Here is a 15,594-nt window from a genome sequence, read left to right as displayed (position 1 = left end):
GGGTTCGTTACCGTGTGGGGAGACTGAGTGACGGAGGGTTTGGTTCCCTTTGGGGAGACTGGGTGACGGAGGGTTTGTTACTGTGTGGGGAGACTGGGTGACGGGGTGTTCGGTGTGTGGGGAGACTTGGTGACGGGGGATTCGTTACCATGTTGGGAGTCTGGGTGACGGGGGATTCGTTACTGTCTGGGGAGACTGGGTGACGGAGGGTTCGTAACGGTGTGTGGGGAGACTGGGTGACGGAGGGTTTGTTACCGTCTGTGGGGAGACTGGGTGACGGGGGGTTCGTTACCGTGTGGGGAAACTGGGTGACGGAGGGTTCGTTACCGTGTGGGGAGACTGAGTGACGGAGGGTTTGTTACCGTGTGGGGAGACTGGGTGACGGAGGGTTCGTTACCGTTTGGGCGGACTGGGTGACTGGCTGTTCGGTGTGTGGGGAGACTTGGTGACGGAGGCCTCGTTACCGTATCTGGTGACTGGGTGATGTAGGGTTCATTACTGTGTGTGGGGAGACTGGGTGACGGGGGATTCGTTACCATGTGGGGAGACTGGGTGACAGAGGGTTCGTTACCGTGTGGGGAGACTGGGTGACGGAGGGTTTGTTACTGTATGGGGAGACTGGGTGACGGAGGGTTTGTTACTGTGTGGGGAGACCGGGTGACGGGGTGTTCGGTGTGTGGGGAGACTTGGTGACGGGGGATTCGTTACCATGTTGGGAGTCTGGGTGACGGGGGATTCGTTACTGTCTGGGGAGACTGGGTGACGGAGGGTTCGTAACGGTGTGTGGGGAGACTGGGTGACGGAGGGTTTGTTACCGTCTGTGGGGAGACTGGGTGACGGGGGGTTCGTTACCGTGTGGGGAAACTGGGTGACGGAGGGTTCGTTACCGTGTGGGGAGTCTGAGTGACGCAGGGTTTGTTACCGTGTGGGGAGACTGGGTGACGGAGGGTTCGTTACCGTTTGGGCGGACTGGGTGACTGGCTGTTCGGTGTGTGGGGAGACTTGGTGACGGAGGTCTTGTTACCGTGTCTGGTGACTGGGTGACGTAGGGTTCATTACCGTGTTTGGGGAGACTGGGTGACGGAGGGATTGTTACCGTGTGTGGGGAGACTGGGTGATGGGAGGGTTTGTTATCGTGTGGGTAGATTGGGTGACGGGGGTTCGTTACCATGTGGGTAGACTGGGTGACAGCGGTTTGGTTCCCTTTGGGGAGACTGGGTGATGGGGGGTTCGTTACCGGGTGGGGAGACTGGGTGACAGGTGGTTCCGTGTGTGGGGAGACTGTGTGACGGAGGGTTCATTACCGTGTGGGGAGACTGGGTGACGGAGGGTTCGTTACCATGTGGGGAGACTGGGTGACGGGGTGTTTGTTACTGCATGGGTGGACTGGGTGACGGGGGTTCGTTATCATGTGGGGAGACTGGATGGCAGGGTGTTCGTTACCATGTTGGGAGACTGGGAGACGGGGGTTCGTTATCCTGTGGAGAGACTGGGTGACGGGGTGTTCGTTGTGTGGGGAGACTGGGTGACGGGGGGGTTCGTTACCGTGTGGGGAGACTGGGTGATGGGGGTTTCGTTCCCTTTGTGGAGACTGGGTGATGGGGGTTTCGTTCCCTTTGGGGAGACTGGGTGATGGGGGTTTCGTTCCCTTTGGGGAGACTGGGTGACGGGGTTTCATTCCCTTTGGGGAGACTGGGTGACGGGGGGTTCATTCCCTTTGGGGAGACTGGGTGATGGGGGGTTCATTACTGGGTGGGGAGACTGGGTGACGGGGGGATTCTTTACCAGTTGGGGAGACTGTGTGATGGGTGGTTCTGTGTGCGGGGAGACTGTGTGATGGAGGGTTCATTACCGTGTGGGGAGACTGGGTGACGGGGGGTTCCATGTGCGCGAAGACTGGGTGATGGAGGGTTCGTTACCGTGTGGGGAGACTGGGTGACAGGAGTTCGTTACCCTGTGGGGAGACTGGGTGACGGAGGGTTCATTACCGTGTGGGGAGACTGGGTGACGGAGGGTTCATTACCGTCTGTGGGGATAATGGGTAACGGAGCATTCGTTACCGTGTGGGGAGACTGGGTGACGGAGGGTTGGTTACTATGCGGAGACTGGGTGACGGAGGGTTGTTTACTGTGCGGAGACTGGGTGACGGAGGGTTCGTTACCATGTGTGGCGTGACTGGGTGATGGTGGGTTTGTTACCGTTTGTGGCGACACTGGGTGACGGAGGGTTGATTACTGTGTGGGGAGACTGGGTGACGGAGGGTTTGTTACCGTGTGGGGAGACTGGGTGACGGGGTGTTTGTTACTGCATGGGTGGACTGGGTGACGGGGGTTCGTTATCATGTGGGGAGACTGGATGGCAGGGTGTTCGTTACCATGTTGGGAGACTGGGAGACGGGGGTTCGTTATCCTGTGGAGAGACTGGGTGACGGGGTGTTCGTTGTGTGGGGAGACTGGGTGACGGGGGGGTTCGTTACCGTGTGGGGAGACTGGGTGATGGGGGTTTCGTTCCCTTTGGGGAGACTGGGTGATGGGGGTTTCGTTCCCTTTGGGGAGACTGGGTGACGGGGGGTTCATTCCCTTTGGGGAGACTGGGTGATGGGGGGTTCATTACTGGGTGGGGAGACTGGGTGACGGGGGGATTCTTTACCAGTTGGGGAAACTGTGTGATGGGTGTTTCTGTGTGCGGGGAGACTGTGTGACGGAGGGTTCATTACCGTGCGGGGAGACTGTGTGATGGAGGGTTCATTACCGTGTCGGGAGACTGGGTGACGGGGGGTTCCATGTGCGCGGAGACTGGGTGACGGAGGGTTCGTTACCATGTGGGGAGACTGGGTGACGGGGTGTTTGTTACTGCATGGGGGGACTGGGTGACGGGGGTTCGTTATCGTGTGGGGAGACTGGATGACAGGGTGTTCGTTACCATGTTGGGAGACTGGGAGACGGGGGTTCGTTATCCTGTGGAGAGACTGGGTGACGGGGTGTTCGTTGTGTGGGGAGACTGGGTGACGGGGGGGTTCGTTACCGTGTGGGGAGACTGGGTGATGGGGGTTTCGTTCCCTTTGGGGAGACTGGGTGATGGGGGTTTCGTTCCCTTTGGGGAGACTGGGTGATGGGGCTTTCGTTCCCTTTGGGGAGACTGGGTGATGGGGCTTTGGTTCCCTTTAGGGAGACTGGGTGACGGGGGGTTCATTACTGGGTGGGGAGACTGGGTGACGGGGGGATTCTTTACCAGTTGGGGAGACTGTGTGACGGGTGTTTCTGTGTGCGGGGAGACTGTGTGACGGAGGGTTCATTACCGTGCGGGGAGACTGTGTGATGGAGGGTTCATTACCGTGTGGGGAGACTGGGTGACGGGGGGTTCCATGTGCGCGGAGACTGGGTGACGGAGGGTTCGTTACCATGTGGGGAGACTGGGTGACGGGGTGTTACTGCATGGGGGGACTGGGTGACGGGGGTTCGTTATCGTGTGGGGTGACTGGATGACAGGGTGTTCGTTACCATGTTGGGAGACTGGGAGACGGGGGTTCGTTATCCTGTGGAGAGACTGGGTGACGGGGTGTTCGTTGTGTGGGGAGACTGGGTGACGGGGGGGTTCGTTACCGTGTGGGGAGACTGGGTGATGGGGGTTTCGTTCCCTTTGGGGAGACTGGGTGATGGGGGTTTCGTTCCCTTTGGGGAGACTGGGTGATGGGGCTTTCGTTCCCTTTAGGGAGACTGGGTGACGGGGGGTTCATTCCCTTTGGGGAGACTGGGTGATGGGGGGTTCATTACTGGGTGGGGATACTGGGTGACGGGGGGATTCTTTACCAGTTGGGGAGACTGTGTGACGGGTGGTTCTGTGTGCGGGGAGACTGTGTGACGGAGGGTTCATTACCGTGCGGGGAGACTGTGTGATGGAGGGTTCATTACCGTGTGGGGAGACTGGGTGACGGGGGGTTCATTACCGTGTGGGGAGACTGGGTGACGGGGGGTTCCATGTGCGCGGAGACTGGGTGATGGAGGGTTCATTACCGTGTGGGGAGACTGGGTGACAGGAGTTCGTTACCCTGTGGGGAGACTGGGTGACGGAGGGTTCATTACCGTGTGGGGAGACTGGGTGACGGAGGGTTCATTACCGTCTGTGGGGATAATGGGTAACGGAGCATTCGTTACCGTGTGGGGAGACTGGGTGACGGAGGGTTGGTTACTATGCGGAGACTGGGTGACGGAGGGTTGTTTACTGTGCGGAGACTGGGTGACGGAGGGTTCGTTACCATGTGTGGCGTGACTGGGTGATGGTGGGTTTGTTACCGTTTGTGGCGAGACTGGGTGACGGAGGGTTGATTACTGTGTGGGGAGACTGGGTGACGGAGGGTTTGTTACCGTGTGGGGAGACTGGGTGACGGGGGATTCGTTACCATGTGGGGAGACTGGGTGACGGAGGGTTCGTTACCGTGTGGGGAGACTGGGTGACGGAGGGTTCGTTACCGTGTGGGGAGACTGGGTGACGGAGGGTTCGTTACTGTATGGGGAGACTGGGTGACGGAGGGTTTGTTACTGTGTGGGGAGACCGGGTGACGGGGTGTTCGGTGTGTGGGGAGACTTGGTGACGGGGGATTCGTTACCATGTTGGGAGTCTGGGTGACGGAGGGTTCGTAACGGTGTGTGGGGAGACTGGATGACGGAGGGTTTGTTACCGTGTGGGGAGACTGGGTGACGGAGGGTTCGTTACCGTTTGGGTGGACTGGGTGACTGGCTGTTCGGTGTGTGGGGAGACTTGGTGACGGAGGTCTTGTTACCGTGTCTGGTGACTGGGTGACGTGGGGTTCATTACCGTGTGTGGGGAGACTGGGTGATGGGAGGGTTTGTTATCGTGTGGGTAGATTGGGTGACGGGGGTTCGTTACCATGTGGGTAGACTGGGTGACAGGAGTTTGGTTCCCTTTGGGGAGACTGGGTGACGGGGTGTTCGTTGTGTGGGGAGACTGGGTGATGGGGGGGTTCGTTACCGTGTGGGGAGACTGGGTGATGGGGGTTTCGTTCCCTTTGGGGAGACTGGGTGATGGGGGTTTCGTTCCCTTTGGGGAGACTGGGTGACGGGGGCTTCATTCCCTTTGGGGAGACTGGGTGATGGGGGGTTCATTACTGGGTGGGGAGACTGGGTGACGGGGGGGATCTTTACCAGTTGGGGAGACTGTGTGACGGGTGGTTCTGTGTGCGGGGAGACTGTGTGACGGAGGGTTCATTACCGTGCGGGGAGACTGTGTGATGGAGGGTTCATTACCGTGTGGGGAGACTGGGTGACGGGGGGTTCCATGTGCGCGGAGACTGGGTGACGGAGGGTTCGTTACCATGTGGGGAGACTGGGTGACAGGGTGTTCGTTACCGTGTGGGGAGACTGGGTGACGGAGGGTTTGTTACCGTGTGGGGAGACTGGGTGACGGAGGGTTCGTTACTGTATGGGGAGACTGGGTGACGGAGGGTTTGTTACTGTGTGGGGAGACTGGGTGATGGGGTGTTCGGTGTGTGGGGAGACTTGGTGACGGGGGATTCGTTACCATGTTGGGAGTCTGGGTGACGGGGGATTCGTTACTGTCTGGGGAGACTGGGTGACGGAGGGTTCGTAACGGTGTGTGGGGAGACTGGGTGACGGAGGGTTTGTTACCGTCTGTGGGGAGACTGGGTGACGGGGGGTTCGTTACCGTGTGGGGAAACTGGGTGACGGAGGGTTCGTTACCGTGTGGGGAGTCTGAGTGACGGAGAGTTTGTTACCGTGTGGGGAGACTGGGTGACGGAGGGTTCGTTACCGTTTGGGCGGACTGGGTGACTGGCTGTTCGGTGTGTGGGGAGACTTGGTGACGGAGGTCTCGTTACCGTGTCTGGTGACTGGGTGACGTAGGGTTCATTACCGTGTGTGGGGAGACTGGGTGACGGAGGGTTCGTTACCGTTTGGGCGGACTGGGTGACTGGCTGTTCGGTGTGTGGGGAGACTTGGTGACGGAGGTCTCGTTACCGTGTCTGGTGACTGGGTGACGTAGGGTTCATTACCGTGTGTGGGGAGACTGGGTGACGGAGGGTTCGTTACCATGTGTGGGGAGACTGGGTGACGGAGGGTTCATTACCGTGTGTGGGGAGACTGGGTGACGGAGGGTTCATTACCGTCTGTGGGGATAATGGGTAACGGAGCATTTGTTACCGTGTGGGGAGACTTGGTGACGGAGGTCTCGTTACCGTGTCTGGTGACTGGGTGACGTAGGGTTCATTACCGTGTGTGGGGAGACTGGGTGACGGAGGGTTCGTTACCATGTGGGGAGACTGGGTGGCGGGGTGTTTGTTACTGCATGGGTGGACTGGGTGACGGGGGTTCGTTATCATGTGGGGAGACTGGATGGCAGGGTGTTCGTTACCATGTTGGGAGACTGGGAGACGGGGGTTCGTTATCCTGTGGGGAGACTGGGTGACGGGGTGTTCGTTGTGTGGGGAGACTGGGTGATGGGGGTTTCGTTCCCTTTGGGGAGACTGGGTGACGGGGGTTTGGTTCCCTTTGGGGAGACTGGGTGATGGGGGTTTCGTTCCCTTTGGGGAGACTGGGTGATGGGGGTTTCGTTCCCTTTGGGGAGACTGGGTGACGGGGGGTTCATTCCCTTTGGGGAGACTGGGTGATGGGGGGTTCATTACTGGGTGGGGAGACTGGGTGACGGGGGGGTTCTTTACCAGTTGGGGAGACTGTGTGACGGGTGGTTCTGTGTGCGGGGAGACTGTGTGACGGAGGGTTCATTACCGTGCGGGGAGACTGTGTGACGGAGGGTTCATTACCGTGCGGGGAGACTGTGTGATGGAGGGTTCATTACCGTGTGGGGAGACTGGGTGACGGGGGGTTCCATGTGCGCGGAGACTGGGTGATGGAGGGTTCGTTACCGTGTGGGGAGACTGGGTGACAGGAGTTCGTTACCCTGTGGGGATAATGGGTAACGGAGCATTTGTTACCGTGTGGGGAGACTTGGTGACGGAGGTCTCGTTACCGTGTCTGGTGACTGGGTGACGTAGGGTTCATTACCGTGTGTGGGGAGACTGGGTGACGGAGGGTTCGTTACCATGTGGGGAGACTGGGTGGCGGGGTGTTTGTTACTGCATGGGTGGACTGGGTGACGGGGGTTCGTTATCATGTGGGGAGACTGGATGGCAGGGTGTTCGTTACCATGTTGGGAGACTGGGAGACGGGGGTTCGTTATCCTGTGGGGAGACTGGGTGACGGGGTGTTCGTTGTGTGGGGAGACTGGGTGATGGGGGTTTCGTTCCCTTTGGGGAGACTGGGTGACGGGGGTTTGGTTCCCTTTGGGGAGACTGGGTGATGGGGGTTTCGTTCCCTTTGGGGAGACTGGGTGATGGGGGTTTCGTTCCCTTTGGGGAGACTGGGTGACGGGGGGTTCATTCCCTTTGGGGAGACTGGGTGATGGGGGGTTCATTACTGGGTGGGGAGACTGGGTGACGGGGGGGTTCTTTACCAGTTGGGGAGACTGTGTGACGGGTGGTTCTGTGTGCGGGGAGACTGTGTGACGGAGGGTTCATTACCGTGCGGGGAGACTGTGTGACGGAGGGTTCATTACCGTGCGGGGAGACTGTGTGATGGAGGGTTCATTACCGTGTGGGGAGACTGGGTGACGGGGGGTTCCATGTGCGCGGAGACTGGGTGATGGAGGGTTCGTTACCGTGTGGGGAGACTGGGTGACAGGAGTTCGTTACCCTGTGGGGATAATGGGTAACGGAGCATTCGTTACCGTGTGGGGAGACTGGGTGACGGAGGGTTGGTTACTATGCGGAGACTGGGTGACGGATGGTTGTTTACTGTGCGGAGACTGGGTGACGGAGGGTTCGTTACCATGTGTGGCGTGACTGGGTGATGGTGGGTTTGTTACCGTTTGTGGCGAGACTGGGTGACGGAGGGTTGATAACCATGTGGGGAGACTGGGTGACGGAGGGTTTGTTACCGTGTGGGGAGACTGGGTGACGGGGGATTCGTCACCATGTGGGGAGACTGGGTGACGGAGGGTTCGTTACCGTGTGGGGAGACTGGGTGACGGAGGGTTCGTTACTGTATGGGGAGACTGGGTGACGGAGGGTTTGTTACTGTGTGGGGAGACCGGGTGACGGGGTGTTCGGTGTGTGGGGAGACTTGGTGACGGGGGATTCGTTACCATGTTGGGAGTCTGGGTGACGGGGGATTCGTTACTGTCTGGGGAGACTGGGTGACGGAGGGTTCGTAACGGTGTGTGGGGAGACTGGATGACGGAGGGTTTGTTACCGTCTGTGGGGAGACTGGGTGACGGGGGGTTCGTTACCGTGTGGGGATACTGGGTGACGGAGGGTTCGTTACCGTGTGGGGAGTCTGAGTGACGGAGGGTTTGTTACTGTGTGGGGAGACTGGGTGACGGAGGTTACGGTGCGTGGGCAGTCTGGGTGACGGAGGGTTCGTTACCGTGTGTGGAGAGACTGGGTGACGGAGGGTTTGTTACTGTCTGGAGAGATTGGGTGATGGAGGGTTCGTTACTGTGTGGGGAGACTGGGTGACAGAGGATTGTGTGTGCGGGGAGACTGGGTGACAGAGGGTTGTGTATGCGGGGAGACTTGGTGACGGAGGTCTCGTTACCGTCTCTGGTGACTGGGTGACGTAGGGTTCGTTACCGTGTGTGGGGAGACTGGGTGATGGGATGGTTTGTTATCGTGTGGGTAGATTGGGTGACGGAGGGTTCGTTACTGTGTCTGGTGACTGGGTGACGGAGGGTTCATTACCATGTGGGGAGACTGGGAGACTGAGGGTTCGTTACCATGTGTGGCGAGATTAGGTGATGGAGGTTTCAGTGTGTGGGCAGACTGGGTGATGGAGGGTTTGTTACCGTGTGGGGAGACTGGGTGACGGAGGGTTCGTTACCGTGTGAGGAGAATAGGTGACGGAGGGCTCGTTACCGTGTGGGGAGACTGGGTGACGGAGGGCTCGTTACCGTGTCTGGTGACTGGGTGATGGAGGGTTCATTACCGTGTGTGGGGAGACTGGGTGACGGAGGGATTGTTACCGTGTGTGGGGAGACTGGGTGATGGGAGGGTTTGTTATCGTGTGGGTAGATTGGGTGACGGGGGTTCGTTACCATGTGGGTAGACTGGGTGACAGGGGTTTGTTTCCCTTTGGGGAGACTGGGTGATGGGGGGTTCGTTACCGGGTGGGGAGACTGGGTGACAGGTGGTTCCGTGTGCGGGGAGACTGTGTGACGGAGGGTTCATTACCGTGTGGGGAGACTGGGTGACGGAGGGTTCGTTACCATGTGGGGAGACTGGGTGACGGGGTGTTTGTTTCTGCATGGGGGGACTGGGTGACGGGGGTTCGTTATCGTGTGGGGAGACTGGATGACAGGGTGTTCGTTACCATGTTGGGAGACTGGGAGACGGGGGTTCGTTATCCTGTGGGGAGACTGGGTGACGGGGTGTTCGTTGTGTGGGGAGACTGGGTGACGGGGGTTCGTTATCGTGTGGGGAGACTGGGTGACGGGGTGTTCGTTGTGTGGGGAGACTGGGTGACGGGGGTTTAGTTCCCTTTGGGGAGACTGGGTGATGGGGGTTTCGTTCCCTTTGGGGAGACTGGGTGATGGGGGGGTTCATTCCCTTTGGGGTGACTGGGTGACGGGGGTTTAGATCCCTTTGGGGAGACTGGGTGATGGGGGTTTCGTTCCCTTTGGGGAGACTGGGTGATGGGGGGTTCATTCCCTTTGGGGAGACTGGGTGACGGGGGTTTCGTTCCCTTTGGGGAGACTGGGTGATGGGGGTTTCGTTCCCTTTGGGGAGACTGGGTGATGGGGGGTTCATTCCCTTTGGGGAGACTGGGTGACGGGGGTTTCGTTCCCTTTGGGGAGACTGGGTGATGGGGGGTTCGTTACCGTGTGGGGAGACTGGGTGATGGGGGGGTTCGTTACCGTGTGGGTAGACTGGGTGATGGGGGTTTCGTTCCCTTTGGGGAGACTGGGTGATGGGGGTTTCGTTCCCTTTGGGGAGACTGGGTGATGGGGGTTTCATTACCGTGTGGGGAGACTGGGTAACGGGGGTTTCGTTCCCTTTGGGGAGACTGGGTGATGGGGGTTCATTCCCTTTGGGGAGACTGGGTGATGGGGGTTTCGTTCCCTTTGGGGAGACTGGGTGATGGGGGTTTCGTTCCCTTTGGGGAGACTGGGTGATGGGGGTTTCATTACCGTGTGGGGAGACTGGGTGACGGGGGTTTCGTTCCCATTGGGGAGACTGGGTGATGGGGGTTTCGTTCCCTTTGGGGAGACTGGGTGATGGGGGGTTCATTACCGTGTGGGGAGACTGGGTGATGGAGGGTTCATTACCGTGTGGGGAGACTGGGTGACGGGGGGTTCCATGTGCGCGGAGACTGGGTGATGGAGGGTTCGTTACCGTGTGGGGAGACTGGGTGACAGGAGTTCGTTACCCTGTGGGGAGACTGGGTGACGGAGGGTTCATTACCGTGTGGGGAGACTGGGTGACGGAGGGTTCATTACCGTCTGTGGGGATAATGGGTAACGGAGCATTCGTTACCGTGTGGGGAGACTGGGTGACGGAGGGTTGGTTACTATGCGGAGACTGGGTGACGGAGGGTTGGTTACTATGCGGAGACTGGGTGACGGTGGGTTGTTTACTGTGCGGAGAATGGGTGACGGAGGGTTCGTTACCATGTGTGGCGTGACTGGGTGACGGAGGGTTGATTACCGTGTGGGGAGACTGGGTGACGGGGGTTCGTTATCGTGTGGGGAGACTGGGTGACGGGGTGTTCGTTGTGTGGGGAGACTGGGTAACGGGGGTTCGTTACCGTGTGGGTAGACTGGGTGATGGGGGTTTCGTTCCCTTTGGGGAGACTGGGTGATGGGGGGTTCGTTCCCTTTGGGGAGACTGGGTGATGGGTGTTCGTTATCGGGTGGGGAGACTGGGTGACGGGGGGGTTTGTTACTGGGTGGGGAGACTGGGTGACGGGGTGTTCGTTACCGCATGGGGAGACTGGGTTCGGGGGTTCGTTATCGTGTGGGGAGACTGGATAACAGGGTGTTCGTTATCATGTTGGGAGACTGGGTGACGGGGGTTCGTTATCGTGTGGGGAGACTGGGTGATGGGGTGTTCGTTGTGTGCGGAGACTGGGTGACGGGGGTTCGTTAACATGTGGGTAGACTGGGTGACAGGGGTTTGGTTCCCTTTGGGGAGACTGGGTGATGGGGGGATCGTTACCGGGTGGGGAGACTGGGTGACGGGGGTTTTGTTACCGGGTGGGGAGATTGGGTGATGGGGGGTGGGGTTCGTTACCAGTTGGGGATACTGGGTGACAGATGGTTCCGTGTGCGGGGAGACTGTGTGACGGAGGGTTCATTACCGTGTGGGGAGACTGGGTGACGGAGGGTTCGTTACCATGTGGGGAGACTGGGTGACGGAGGGATCGTTACCGTGTGTGGGGAGACTGGGTGATGGGAGGGTTTGTTATCGTGTGGGTCGATTGGGTGACGGGGGTTCGTTACCATGTGGGTAGACTGGGTGACAGGGGTTTGGTTCCCTTTGGGGAGACTGGGTGATTGGGGGTTCATTACCGGGTGGGGAGACTGGGTGACGGAGGGTTCATTACCGTGTGGGGAGACTGGGTGACGGAGGGTTCGTTACCATGTGGGGAGACTGGGTGACGGGGTGTTTGTTACTGCATGGGGGGACTGGGTGACGGGGGTTCGTTATCGTGTGGGGAGACTGGATGACAGGGTTTTCGTTACCATGTTGGGAGACTGGGTGACAGGGGTTCGTTATCGTGTGGGGAGACTGGGTGACGGGGTGTTCGTTGTGTGGGGAGACTGGGTGACGGGGGTTTGGTTCCCTTTGGGGAGACTGGGTGATGGGGGGTTCGTTACCGTGTGGGGAGACTGGGTGACGGGGGTTTCATTCCCTTTGGGGAGACTGGGTGATGGGGGTTCGTTACCGTGTGGGGAGACTGGGTGATGGGGGTTTCGTTCCCTTTGGGGAGACTGGGTGACGGGGGTTTCGTTCCCTTTGGGGAGACTGGGTGACGGGGGGTTCATTCCCTTTGGGGAGACTGGGTGATGGGGGTTTCATTACTGGGTGGGGAGACTGGGTGACGGGGAGGTTCGTTACCGGGTGGGGAGACTGGGTGACGGAGGGGTTCTTTACCAGTTGGGGAGACTGGGTGACGGGTGGTTCTGTGTGCGTGGAGACTGTGTGACGGAGGGTTTATTACCATGTGGGGAGACTGGGTGACGGGGGGTTCCGTGTGTGGGGAGACTGTGTGACGGAGGGTTCATTTCCGTGTGGGGAGACTGGGTGATGGGGGATTCCGTGTGCGGAGAGACTGGGTGACGAGGTGTTCGTTACCATGTGGGGAGACTGGGTGACAGGGTGTTCGTTGTGTGGGAAGACTGGGTGACGGGGTGTTCGTTACCATGTGGGGAGACTGGGTGACGGGGAGTTCCGTGTGCGGGGAGACTGGGTGACGGAGGGTTCCACGTGCGGGGAGACTGGGTGATGGAGGGTTCGTGTATGGGGAGTCTGGGTGATAGAGGGTCCGTTACCGTGCAGGGAGACTGGGTGACAGAGGGTTTGTTACCGTGTGGGGAGACTGGATGCCATAGGGTTTGTTACCGTGTGGGGAGAGACTGGGTGACAGAGGGCTCGCTACCGTGTGAGGCGAGATTGGGTGATGGAGGTTTCAGTGTGTGGGCAGACTGGGTGATGGAGGGTTTGTTTCTGTCTGGGGAGACTCGGTGACGGAGGGTTCGTTACCGTGTGGGGAGACTGAGTGATGGAGGGCTCGTTACCATGTCTGGTGACTGGGTAATGTAGGGTTCATTACCGTGTAGGGAGACTGGGTGATGTAGGGTTCATTACCGTGTGCCAGGAAACTGGGTGACAGAGGGTTCGTTACCGTGTGGGGAGAAACTGGGTGACAGAGGGTTCGTTACCGTGTGGGGAGACTGGGTGACGGAGGGTTGTGTGTGCAGGGAGACTGGGTGACGGGGGGCTCGTTACCATGTGGGGTGACTGGGTGACGGGGGGGGGTTCGTTACCATGTGGGGAGACGGGGTGACGGGGTGTTCGTTGTGTGGGGAGACTGGGTGATGGGAGGGTTTGTTATCGTGTGGGTAGATTGGGTGACGGGGGTTCGTTACCATGTGGGTAGACTGGGTGACAGGGGTTTGGTTCCCTTTGGGGAGACTGGATGATGGGGGGTTCATTACCGGGTGGGGAGACTGGGTGACGGAGGGTTCATTACCGTGTGGGGAGACTGGGTGACGGAAGGTTCGTTACCATGTGGGGAGACTGGGTGACGGGGTGTTTGTTACTGCATGGGGGGACTGGGTGACGGGGGTTCGTTATCGTGTGGGGAGACCGGGTGACGGAGGGTTCGTTTCCATGTGGGGAGACTGGGTGACGGGGTGTTTGTTACTGCATGGGGGGACTGGGTGACGGGGGTTCGTTATCGTGTGGGGAGACTGGGTGACGGAGGGTTCGTTACCATGTGGGGAGACTGGGTGACGGGGTGTTTGTTACTGCATGGGGGGACTGGGTGACGGGGGTTCGTTATCGTGTGGGGAGACTGGATGACAGGGTTTTCGTTACCATGTTGGGAGACTGGGAGACGGGGGTTCGTTATCGTGTGGGGAGACTGGGTGACGGGGTGTTCGTTGTGTGGGGAGACTGGGTGACAGGGGTTTGGTTCCCTTTGGGGAGACTGGGTGATGGGGGGTTCGTTACCGTGTGGGGAGACTGGGTGATGGGGGATTTGTTCCCTTTGGGGAGACTGGATGACGGGGGTTTCGTTCCCTTTGGGGAGACTGGGTGACGGGGGTTTCGTTCCCTTTGGGGAGACTGGGTGATGGGGGGTTCACTACTGGGTGGGGAGACTGGGTGACGGGGAGGTTCGTTACCGGGTGGGGAGACTGTGTGACGGGGGGGTTCGTTACCGTGTGGGGAGACTGGGTGATGGGGGGTTCGTTACCGTGTGGGGAGACTGGGTGATGGGGGTTTCGTTCCCTTTGGGGAGACTGGGTGACGGGGGGTTCATTCCCTTTGGGGAGACTGGGTGACGGGGGGTTCATTCCCTTTGGGGAGACTGGGTGATGGGGGGTTCACTACTGGGTGGGGAGACTGGGTGACGGGGGTTTCGTTCCCTTTGGGGAGACTGGGTGACGGGGGTTTCGTTCCCTTTGGGGAGACTGGGTGATGGGGGTTTCATTACTGGGTGGGGAGACTGGGTGACGGGGAGGTTCGTTACCGGGTGGGGAGACTGGGTGACGGGGGGGTTCTTTACCAGTTGGGGAGACTGGGTGACGGGTGGTTCTGTGTGCGGGGAGACTGTGTGACGGAGGGTTCATTACCATGTGGGGAGACTGGGTGACAGGGGGTTCCGTGTGTGGGGAGACTGGGTGACAGGGGGTTCCGTGTGTGGGGAGACTGTGTGACGGAGGGTTCATTTCCGTGTGGGGAGACTGGGTGATGGGGGGTTCCGTGTGCGGAGAGACTGGGTGACGAGGTGTTCGTTACCATGTGGGGAGACTGGGTGACGGGGAGTTCCGTGTGCGGGGAGACTGGGTGACGGAGGGTTCCACGTGCGGGGAGACTGGGTGACAGAGGGTTCGTTACCATGTGGGGAGACTGGGTGACGGGGTGTTCGTTACTGTGTGGGGAGACTGGGTGACGGAAGGTTCGATGTGTAGGGGAGGCTGGGTGATAGAGGGTCCGTTACCGTGCAGGGAGACTGGGTGACAGAGGGTTTGTTACCGTGTGGGGAGACTGGATGCCATAGGGTTTGTTACCGTGTGGGGAGAGACTGGGTGACAGAGGGCTCGCTACCGTGTGAGGCGAGATTGGGTGATGGAGGTTTCAGTGTGTGGGCAGACTCGGTGACGGAGGGTTCGTTACCGTGTGGGGAGACTGGGTGACGGGGTGTTCGTTACTGTGTGGGGAGACTGGGTGATGGAAGGTTCGATGTGTAGGGGAGGCTGGGTGATAGAGGGTCCGTTACCGTGCAGGGAGACTGGGTGACAGAGGGTTTGTTACCGTGTGGGGAGACTGGATGCCATAGGGTTTGTTACCGTGTGGGGAGAGACTGGGTGACAGAGGGCTCGCTACCGTGTGAGGCGAGATTGGGTGATGGAGGTTTCAGTGTGTGGGCAGACTCGGTGACGGAGGGTTCGTTACCGTGTGGGGAGACTGAGTGATGGAGGGCTCGTTACCATGTCTGGTGACTAGGTAATGTAGGGTTCATTACCGTGTAGGGAGACTGGGTGATGTAGGGTTCATTACCGTGTGTAGGGAGACTGGGTGACAGAGAGTTCGTTACCGTGTGGGGAGACTGGGTGACGGGTGGTTCCGTGTGCTGGGAAACTGGGTGACAGAGGGTTCGTTACCGTGTGTGGAGAGACTGGGTGATGGAGGGTTCGTTACCATGTGTGGAGAGACTGGGTGACGGGGGATTCGTTACCGTGTGGGGAGAAACTGGGTGACGGAGGGTTCGTTACCGTGTGGGGAGACTGGGTGACGGAGGGTTGTGTGTGCAGGGAGACTGGGTGACGGTGGGCTCGTTA

The sequence above is a fragment of the Mobula birostris genome, chromosome 10, assembly GCF_030028105.1.
Source record: "Mobula birostris isolate sMobBir1 chromosome 10, sMobBir1.hap1, whole genome shotgun sequence".
Lineage (NCBI taxonomy): Eukaryota > Metazoa > Chordata > Chondrichthyes > Myliobatiformes > Myliobatidae > Mobula > Mobula birostris.
The sequence above is the reverse complement of the archived record's forward strand: the minus strand, read 5'-3'. Positions refer to the sequence as shown.